Source organism: Notolabrus celidotus, chromosome 12 (assembly GCF_009762535.1).
Source record: "Notolabrus celidotus isolate fNotCel1 chromosome 12, fNotCel1.pri, whole genome shotgun sequence".
Taxonomy (NCBI): Eukaryota; Metazoa; Chordata; class Actinopteri; order Labriformes; family Labridae; genus Notolabrus; species Notolabrus celidotus.
In genome coordinates this window covers 1,506,707-1,517,448 of record NC_048283.1, presented here as the reverse complement: position 1 = coordinate 1,517,448, position 10,742 = coordinate 1,506,707, and positions in this window count along the sequence as shown.

Sequence of the window (10,742 nt, the reverse complement as noted above, 5' to 3'; positions counted from 1 at the left end):
ATTTCCCTGTAAGCTCGTAGCAGTTGGAAGCCTCTTTTTGCCCTCCAGGGGGGGGCATTCATTAAGTGTGTGACATCAGGTGAAAATTATGAATCGTCCTGAAGAGAGAAATTAACCACCAGATATTTTAATGGAGACTTTTTCAGTATTTGGAGACAGCCTCACGTGGACGCTGCAGTCTTTCACTCCTGCATTGGCTTCATTTTATGTCTTCATGACCACCATCACCATCTGTTAATTAAAAGGCTAACTTGTGTTTGCATGACGGCAGATTGATCCCTGGATTTCCTTCTTTCCAATGCATTCAGCCTCCTCTGTGCGTCCTCTGTCCTCATGCATGTAACCAATGCATACTCAATCCTGATTGGTCGACGATGAAGCAACCAGAACATTTCTGATTCTGCGTCCGTCTGTTTATCTGAGATTATCAAAACAGTGACGCTCACTCCCAGATTCTTTGTCACAAAATCACAAATTCCTGCAGGAGTTTCTTCAGGTAGATGCATTTAAAAGTCACCTTTTAAAACAGTGTGTGTGTGTGTGTTGAGTGTGTTTAGTGTTCTCTTAATGAAGAGTGTGTTTGGTTGCGTGCTGAGGACTCTGTGATTAGCCGTAGACTCTGAGGGGGGGTCAGCGGGGGAGTGGACTGTCTGGTTTGGGTATTGCTCAAGTTTACCCTCGGCCTTTCTGCTACGGCCATCTGTTGAGAGAGTGTGAGGATGAACCCACTCCACTCGTGTGTGTCTGTGGGTGTGTGTGAGTGTGTGTGTGTGTGTGTGTGTCCACAGCAGGGGTGGATTGGCAAGATTAGGAGAGTTGGCTACCTCGCCCCCTCCTCCTCCCCCTCCTCCTCCGTCCCCTGATGCACCTCCTTCCCTTCTTTTTTTGAGGGGCCTCGACCCTGACGCATGCCACGCGTTCACGGCTGTCCTGCACACACACACACACACACACACACACACACACACACACACACACAGAAGGAGAGAGAGAGGGGATCATGGTTGGGTCTAACCTGCCTAATTCTCTCTAATGGCTTCTCTATTCAGGGATTAACTCTCTAAGTCCACACACACACACACACACACATTCAGCAGGTCCACCATGCACTGACCCTCAGTGTAACCGTCATTTGGTAACAGATCGTCCCTCACACACACACATACACTCACACACTCACACACACACACACACACACACACAAAGGAAATGGACAATAGCTGATCTCTTCACAGTGATTTGGCGAGGCATCAAATGGCCTGTGGGCTGCAATTAAAATGTTTGGGACTCAGGGGAGGACAGGAGAGGAGTCAGGGGAGAGGACGGGGGGAGAAGAAGAAGAGGAGGAGGAGGAGGAGAGAAAGGAGGAAAGACTTTAACACTCAGGAGAGCTTTATCTGGATGAACTCTCTCTCTTTCTCTCTCTCACGTGTGTGTGTGAGCTTTCCTCTCAGGGCTTTCTCTGCATGTTTTATGATCACGGTCTGCTCCTGAAATCCAAAGAATTCAGTGTTTCTTTTGGAGTTTTCTCCAGAAGTGAGAGCTTCGTATTGTTTGTGCTACTGTCGGCTGTACTCCCAAATTCTGTCAAAACAAGAGAGTTAATTTTGTGTGTTTTGTGACCTCATCCTTAGTCGAGCAGAGTTTTTATGGTTGCTTTATCTTCAGCTTCTCAGTTCAAATCTTAGGAAATGTATTCAGGTCTTTGTTTGAGTCCAAGGAAACTCTTAGCCTCTGAAAGTCTTACAGCCTGCTTGTAAGACCCAAGTATCCAGTTTTCTATAAGCGATGGATGTCCTACTGGATATTAAAACATCTACAGCAGACTCCTTCCTCATGATTTCCACACTTTCAGTTCAATCATGCAGCCCAGTGAAGGATTTAGTCAGCTTGTTTGTTGAAGGTCCCCCCAATTTACTCTGGATGTGCATCAATCTGCACAGAAAAGACCGACCTGGACAGGAAGTCAGGCACGAGGATTACATGCAACATCCACCAATCTCAAAATAAAACATCATATACAAACTCCTGACCGTTTAAAGATCGTTTAGATCAGAAATACTCATCGATGATGGATGTAAGCTACAAACAGCCACATATCAGTGATCACGGTCGACTACAACAGGACTTTAAGATGATCACTGTGTCAGAAGGTAACAGGACAACAAAACAGAGCAGAGTTATTCATATTAAACTCAACTTTATAGTTCTGCAGCATACTCAGTGATGATTAAAGCACAAAAGTAATGGAATACTATCCAAATGATTCAACCACAGAAAGGCTCTGTGACCTGTTGTTTGTATGTAGTTCTCTCTATGATGGACCCAGCTGATCCTGGCAGCTCTGAGCTGGTGCTATGCTCCAAACAAGCGTCCTGTGCAGCAGGGTGCAAGCCGTCGGACGGTGCAAACACGCTGTGCATCCTGTGTAAATTGGGGGTAAGGTTCATGTAGGCTTGCAGCCCCAAAAAGCTGTCCAGAGAACCTCGCAGAAACATTTGTTTTAAGGTAAAAGTGCCCAACCTATGAGGTCTGCTTTGGAGATGGATTTTAGTGAACATCCTGTTTTGTTTTTTGTTTATTTTATTACATGTTTGAAGCATTTTCATTTTTTCTATTTTATGTTTGCAGCATCTTCAGTTGTTGTATGTTGCATTTGTAATGTAATGTTTGTAGCATTTTTCTGATTTTTGTATTTTATTTCTATAAAGCTATAGGTATGTTTGTTTTATGTGGACCCCAGGAAGAGAAGCTGCTAATGGGGATCTGAATAAAGAATAAAGAGAGGGGGAAACCCATGTGGAAGCCTCCACAATGAACACTTAAAAAAATCAGCTGATAAACCATCAAACATGCTCGTGATAGCTCAGCTTGCATCCCTCCAGATGATATACTGCTTAGAAAGAAGCATGAAACAGCTGATTTATAGGTTGAAGCAGCTTCATTCAGAGTTTGATTCATTTGGAAAGCTGAGTCAGTTTGTTTTTTAGATGAGGAGATCTCTGTGACTCATTCAGCTCCAGGTACAACGCTTGTAAACGGTGAAAACTGGGTCAGTTCCAGACTCTGTGATGTTTACAGTCCTCCTGATTTGCTCTGCGTTCAGTGTTGCAGGTAGAAACTGAAATCTAAGTTGCCTTTCGTTTCATCAACCGGTCGACTTTAAGGAAGCAGCCTTTTACCCCTCAGTTCACACGACTGTGTTCTCACACCGGGAGACACGAACACGTCACCCGTCTGTTATCTAAGCAGGTCGTCTCGCTGAGATCCAGATCTGTAATTCAGCAGAGACCTGAGAACAAAACGTACAGAGAGAAGAATGCAGACGGGTCAAGTGTTTTGTTCCTGCGGCTCACGGGGACGCACGAGAAGTAAACAGACGTCGTGATGATAAAACATCTCATCGGAGGGGATGGATGAAGCTCACAGACGTCGGCACGATTTCCTGCAGAAGAACAAAAATAATCAACATGTGCTGAACTTTCAGAAGTTTGTAACGGAGGGGTTTAAGAGCTGGTGTTTCATCTGCTCCATTTCAACAGATCAGGAAGATTATTTCTGGAGTTTTTAAGTTGTTATTGATCGGATAGGACGGTTGGAAGAGTGTGAAACAAGGAGGAGAGAGTGAGGAGTGAGGGGAGGCTAAGGCCAAGGATTGGTGTCAAATCTGAGGATGTAGTCTCCATACATGGGGCGCATAATTTAACCCCTGAGAGAGACATTTCATCATCATTCAACAGCCTGTAAGATATCTTCCACAAATGTTTGCATCATTTATTGAGCTTTGTAGTAGCTAGTTTTCTTCCTGTAGAGCCTGAACACACAAGATAGGGTCCATAGAGGAAGACTTTTATGCTTTCTTCTTTTCTAATGTGTTGCCTTTGTGTTTCAAAATGACTTGTTAAACTTTGAGGACAGTAAAAAGTCAGTGTTCACCAGAGGGTTTCAAACCCTGGCCTCCTGGATGACCGTCATTCCAAGTTTTCTCCCTGACCCAAAGAGAGACTGTGTCCCTTTTTATATTTGAAGTCTGCATCAGCCCCGCAATGAAGCTCAAACTGCCAGAACTCAAAACTAAGCAAGTGCTTCTGTCTCATTTCAGGTCAAAAATATCTTCTTAGACTTAAAATAATCAACATTCATCTGAGAAGTCAAGAGAAATGTCTTATTTGAAGATTGTACAAGTCATAATTAAAGCCTGAATTGCATCTAATGGGTAAAAAGAACTCTGCCAATGGAATAAGAGAAGTGCATTTGCAGAAACTTTAATGGTACATTTTTCTGATTCCATTGGCAGATTGTTTTGCTCATTACAAACAATTCAGGTCTTATTGTGGCATTTAGCATCTTAAGATGAGACATTTTAGACTGTTCCAAGGACCCGACTGACACCAAAGGGGACAGGGCATTTTCAGTCAGGGCTCCTACACTCTGGATCAGCCTGCCAGAGGAGATCAGACCTGCAGAGTCAGTCCCCTGTTTTCTGTCATTACTCAAGACACATTTTTACAGGAAAGCTTTTATTGTGTGATTTTATTTCATTTTAGCTCTGGTTTTAAGGGTCTGTTTTAGAAGTTTGTATGTTTTTAAGCTTTTATTTCATTTTATTTTTAATCACTTCACTTTGTTTTGCACTTCTTCTTGTTTTTATTGCCCACTGTAAAGCACGTTGTTACTTGTATTGAAAAGTGCTTTATAAATAAAGTATTATTATTATTATTTTTCTGGACTTGTTTGGAGAACGTGGCTTATTAAGTTTTAAAAGACATTTTATACTGGAAATAAAATACTTATTTTTGAGTTTTTGCAGTGCAGCTGTCATCCCAGCTTCCTAGTTTTACATTGATCCTGCAACAGCTAAATATTGGTGTTAATTGAGGTTATTTTTGGGGCTTTTTTGCCTTTAATTTTGTAGGGACAGCTTGAGAGAGAGACAGGAAACATGAGAAGCAAGAAGGAAGACGTACCAAATCATGTCGTGACAGGGAATCCATCCTATATGCCCAGTTTGATGATGGTTGCAGCCTCTGTACATGTGACACCAGCTCCAAAACTCCAATAAAGGTGTCATATTGTGTTACAGGTGTTGTAGCCAGCTGGGTTTAAGTATCTGGAGGACAGCCTGAACTTAAGGAGGAGAGGCAGCAGTGAGGAACATGGCGTGTGAGCGTCACTGAACTTTTTGGAACTACATGTTTGAAACCAAACGACCAGATTTTGACCACTGGCTTTTGTAATGTTCTGTTAATTGACATCGAAAGGAATGTGAGGTGTTAATCCCACCTGAAGCTCATCCACCAATCCACCCATCCCCATCCTTTCTTTTCTCTCTCCTCTCTCCTGTCTCACCCTCACCTTTCCCCTTCTTCCACCTCTCCCTCTCCCTCTCCTCTCCTCCTTCAGTTTCCACTTTGTGGATCTTTCAGAAAAGTCATACTTCAGTAACTGAGTAGAGAACTCATGTAGGAGGAAAGTGTGTGTGCCTTTGCAGTCTTATATGCATGCATGTGTGTGATAGAGGCCCTCTGTTAAACTAACACAGACCCAGGTGGTCTCCGGGCCCTCTTTTGTCTCCCCTCTCTGGGTCCTGCAGGCATGCATGCAGGGCCACCACAGAAACAAAAAGACACATTTTAATGTGACTTCAGAGCTGTTTGTGTGGAGGGGGGGGGGGGAGTAAAACCACCCCTCCACACACACCCCCTGCCCCCCTCCCCTCCCACTGATGATACCCTGCAGCCACAAGCTTCAAGGAGAGAGAGGGAAACCTGAATTGGCTTGGATTTGGTGTGGTGAATGGCAAACACAGTAATCTTCATGAATGTGTCTTTTTGTCTCCAAACAATCGAAAAGCAGCGGCAGCTAACGTCTGAGGGGAAACATGAGAGTTCTGCAAAACATGCACCGCCATGCTTTCATGATTTGTTCTTACAGTGATGCTCAGAGACTAAAGGAGCTCTCCAAGTGAGATCTCTGTTTTTATTTCACACTTTCCTTAAAAGGTATGGAGGTATGAGGTCAGGTGACCGAGCAGCAGAGGAGCACGGATGAATGTTGATAACTCAGGCAGGTACGTTTTCACCTTTGAGGGGTTTTAGTGTAGTTCTTGAGCATGTTTGTTGCATGTTTGGTGTCTTTTGGGCATATTTGCCTTTATGACAGGACAGCTGAAGAGAGACAGGAAACATGGGGAGCAGAGAGTGGGGGTAGACATGCAGCACATGGTCACAGCCTAGAATCAAACTGGCGACCTCTGCGACAAGGGCTATAGCCTCTGTATGTGGGGCGCTTAGACCACTAGGCCATGATCCAGCACCCCATAAAAGAAACAACTTTAAAAGTTTGGATTGAAAGCAGTAAGAGAACATTTAGATCTCTGAAAACCAGGAAAAATCTTTGATAGTATTCAAGCTACGCTGCATTTATGGTCTGTTAATGCTAACTTTGCAACTGTAACTCTGATGTCCGTGAACATGAGTCCTGTCAGAGTCCCTCTGTCACTCCCTTTTGTACTGACACACTGATCACATCTCATAACGGTGCCGTGGAAGCGTGAGTTGCATGTCATGTAAACACACAGCATGAGCGCCACATACACACACTCCTTCCTGCTTGCACTGAGACAACACATTGCTACCATCTTACCCCCATGTTGCTTCTGTTAAAGATTGCACCCAAGGCGCAAAGCCTGGTTTATACTTCTACGTGGACTCCACGGCTTAGTGGCCTGTGCTGTCAGGACCATTACACACTTGTGTGTTGGACTGTCTGCATCACTCTGCAGTACTCCTCCTTAACACTAGTTGGCAGTGTGATGTCCCTGCTAGTCATGTCACCTGTTTCTGCTTCCACAACATTCTCTGCTTGTTTGCCCCATAGACTGTATAAATAATGGACGCAGAATCCGTGACGTCACCCATCTGTTTCAGAAGCGCTGTTTTGAGGCCGATCGTCGGCGGCAGCCATATTGTTGCTGTTGAGCTTGTGTGAGGTGAAGAGGCAGGGCTTCTCGCCAACAGCTACAGTGTTCCTTCCAGTCAATCAAGTCAGCTGAGGCTCTCATTGGAAGACTCGTAATCTTAATATCTTTGAAATTGCAGCGTTAGAAGAAAATTCACCCCCCGTACAGTGTGTGCCGATCAAGAAAAGAGCTATCCAGATTACACTCGTTCTTTGAACCAGGCTGTAAACATGTTTATTTCTGCTGTAAAGATCGTCTTCTTTGAATTGGTGTGCATGTGTGCCTGTCCCATTAAAGTTACTAACCATAGACCTTTCTGGAGTCCCTGAGCTCCCTTGTCTCGTAGATTCCTCTGAGCTGCCGTAGACGTCCTCCTGCTGCGGACGATCTGGACTCCAGCTGATACAGACGTGCTGGACTCCAGCGGCAACAGCTTCTACGACTCGTCTCATCACTATCACTTCTCTCTCTTTTACTCCCCTCTATCTGTCTTTCCAGACCCAACTCGGTCGAGGCATGATGGCTGTCTAACATGAGTCTGGTCCTGCTGGAGGTTTCTGCCTGTTAAAGGAAGTTTGTCCTCACCGCTGTAACTAGCTAAATACTGCGATGTGCAATGCTCATGATGGATTAAGGTGGGGTCAGACTGAGTCTTACCCTGTCTTGGTGTTGGGTCTCTGTTCATAATTTGACATAGAGTGGTCTAGACCTCCTATGTTTGTAAAAGCGTCTTGAGATAACGTTTGTTGTGATTTGGCGCCATACAAATAAAGATTGATTGATTGATTGATTGAAGCGGATCCTCGCTGAACTGCAGTTTGTAGCACTTTTGCATTGGACTCATATTTTTAGACCGGAGGTTGCTGCTTGGTTCGTGCACGGGAAACCATGTCAACTGAACTATAGCGTACTCTGGAGCTGGAGGTGAGGAATTTTGAGCTGCAGGTAATCATACTGCAATTACTGCAGAGAAGAAAAGAGAGGAGACGGGGGATTTTCTATGTTTGTTCGGCCACTGAGAGACATCTTTGAAAAATGCATGTCTGATATTTTAACAGCAGACTAACCACAGGTTTTGCAGTTTGCATTGTTCCAACGCATAGTTCCATTTCTGACCTGACGTAGGTTCAGGGCTACATGAGCGTATGTGTAGATTTGACGCAGAAGAAGAAAACAGGCTGAACAGACATTTCTTGAATGAGAAATATAAGAGCATCTAGCATGATCCCTCACGTCATCCCAAGTTCTTCTTCTGTAAGTGTTTTGATTGAGATGCCTTGAAGGACAAAAAGAAATACACATTTCAGAGATGTGACCACACAAAATAAAGGAATCAGAAAACAACTTTTAAAGAGTCCTCAAATTAAAAACACAAGGCCACCTTTAAACGTCAGCGTCCAACGCTTCATTATTTTCATGCTTCACCTCAGAGTTGTCACTTTTAATGAAGACTAAGTGTTAACAACATTACCCAGCGAACACATTTGAAGCAAACAAGTGTTTGACTTCCTTGATTACGATCCTCTGCTCCTCTTTGTGACTGCACACGTATGAAAACACAACAGAGGTGACGTTGCATAAAGTGCATAAAGATTGCTCACACTGTAGATGTACAGTGATATGGTGGTATAAGTGTGTGTGTCTATATGTGTGTGTTCTTCCGCAACACACACTACCATAAGGCAGTGTGTCGTCTTCTTAAAAAGTAACTGTGTGTGTGTGTGTGTGTGTGTGTCTGGTTGTTTTGCAGAGAGAATCGTTTGGTCGCAGAGCATCAACATGTCCGACAGCTGTGAGACAGATCTGCAGCTGTGTGTGTGTGTGTGTGTGTGTGTGTGTGTGTGTGTGTGTGTGTGTGTGTGTGTGTGTGTGTGTGTGTGTGTGTGTGTGTGTGTGTGTGTGTGTGTGTGTGTGTGTCAGGGTCGTCCGTTGGCAGGAAGCAGTAGGCAGCGAGTGATGTGGTCAGACCCTCTGTCACCAGAGAGAGAGAGAGAGAGAAGAGAGGGAGGGGAAGGAGGTCGTCTCTCTCTCTCTCTCTCTCTCTCTCTCTCTCTCTCTCTCCTTCTTCTTCTTCTTCCTGTTGCTTGTTTTCTTTTCCTGATCATCGTTCCTCATTAGAGAAAGAGAAAAAAAACACAAGCAGGAACAGACTCATGCAGCTTCCCACTGGCTGATACTGATGATTGTAGATGTGGCGATGGATGAGATCACGAGCACAGTTTCAGTTTGACCAAAAGGGACAGAAATGTGTAAATATGCATGTTTCTTTTTCCCAGAATTGATTCTTATTCCTTTTGTTTGAGACTTTCTGCAAAAGCCAGACAGGAGTTAAGATTTTTTGCATGTTTTTGAATCTTTCCAGTGAAATAAACCAAAAGATGAGAGACTCAGGACAAGATTTGTAAAGAAGCTCATCTTTGAAAATGAAAAACTTAACTTCAACATTTAGTCTAAGGATCAGTTTGAGGTGAATTAAATGTGACATGATTGAAGCTCCATTGAGGCCTTTTGTTTCAAGCTTGAATTGTCTGAATTTTACAGAATCAGCGAGCGCTCATTCTTTCTCATTATTCTCATATTTGTTGTCGTGTGTTTTTTGTTTTCTTAATTTCATTTCTTTGTTTTTGAGCTTGTTTTTTACTCGTGGGAAAGAGAGAGGACTCGGTTGCTCAACAGAAAATATGTGTCGGGTTCTCATGCCGGGAAAACATGCAGGGGTGGAAAACAATCGGAACACAGTGCAACGTCTTAAAAGACAGTAACAAGGATAGAGTTACTGACGCCATGAGAAAGACCGATTGAGCAACAACTAAGGGTTTAAATAATTCCTTATTCGTGTGATATTTGACTTCTGGAGTCAGGATTCTGTTTTTGTTTACTCACTTTACCTAAACCCTTTTAAATGCATGTGCTGTTCAGTTGATCTGACTTTTAAAACACTAAGAAATCAAAGTGAGAGAAGCACAAAGCCTCTCCTGAATGAGTGTGTTTTATTCTCTACGATAGGCCTCAGGAGGATAAAAAACAAGGGGGGGAGAAAAGTGATGGAAAATGCAGAGTGAGAGAGGTCAGTGTGGAAAATCATTTTTGTAAATACAAGCGCTGAAATCAAAGGGAAGGAGGAGAGAAGGAGGGAGAAAGGAGGAGGCGAGTGAGTAGGAGGTAAATTAAGGAAGTCTGGGGGACAATTAGAAGGGAATTTCCAGTGTTAGTGAGCGGGCGAGCGAGCTTTTGTTAACACAGAGAGAGAGTGAGAGCTGTGAGATATTTAATGCATCTATTAAAGTGATAGTTTAATTACTTTAAAGATCTGCTGTGTAATCATGCAGCTTCATCTAAAGGATAGAGGTCTGTAGAGCAAAGGGTGATGATAAAGAATGATGGAGAAATAAAAGGAGAGAGAACAAAGCAGATTTTAGTCTCAAACACTGCAGCAAAACTAAATTAGTAGAGGTGATAAAGAATGATTAGAAGTCATAAAGAAAGTCATGCACAGACAAATAAAAAGTGATTGAGTCAGCGTGTGCTTTTCAGAAATAAGCCTGGATGTACATTTCAGAATCTACTCTCTTATTTCTTTCACTTCTGTTCCTGTTCTTTAAATTTGGGCGCAGACTTTCAGGTCAGCTCCTCGTGCAGTTTGGAGTCAGCTGCAGGAGGACTTGAGCCTGGGGGACCCGGTCTCTTTCAGTCTTTTTCAAAGCATTTAAAGAGGATGCATCTGTAGGTTGAAGATGCTTTGCTCAATGATTTCAGTGTTGTGACCCAGGATATGTCTACC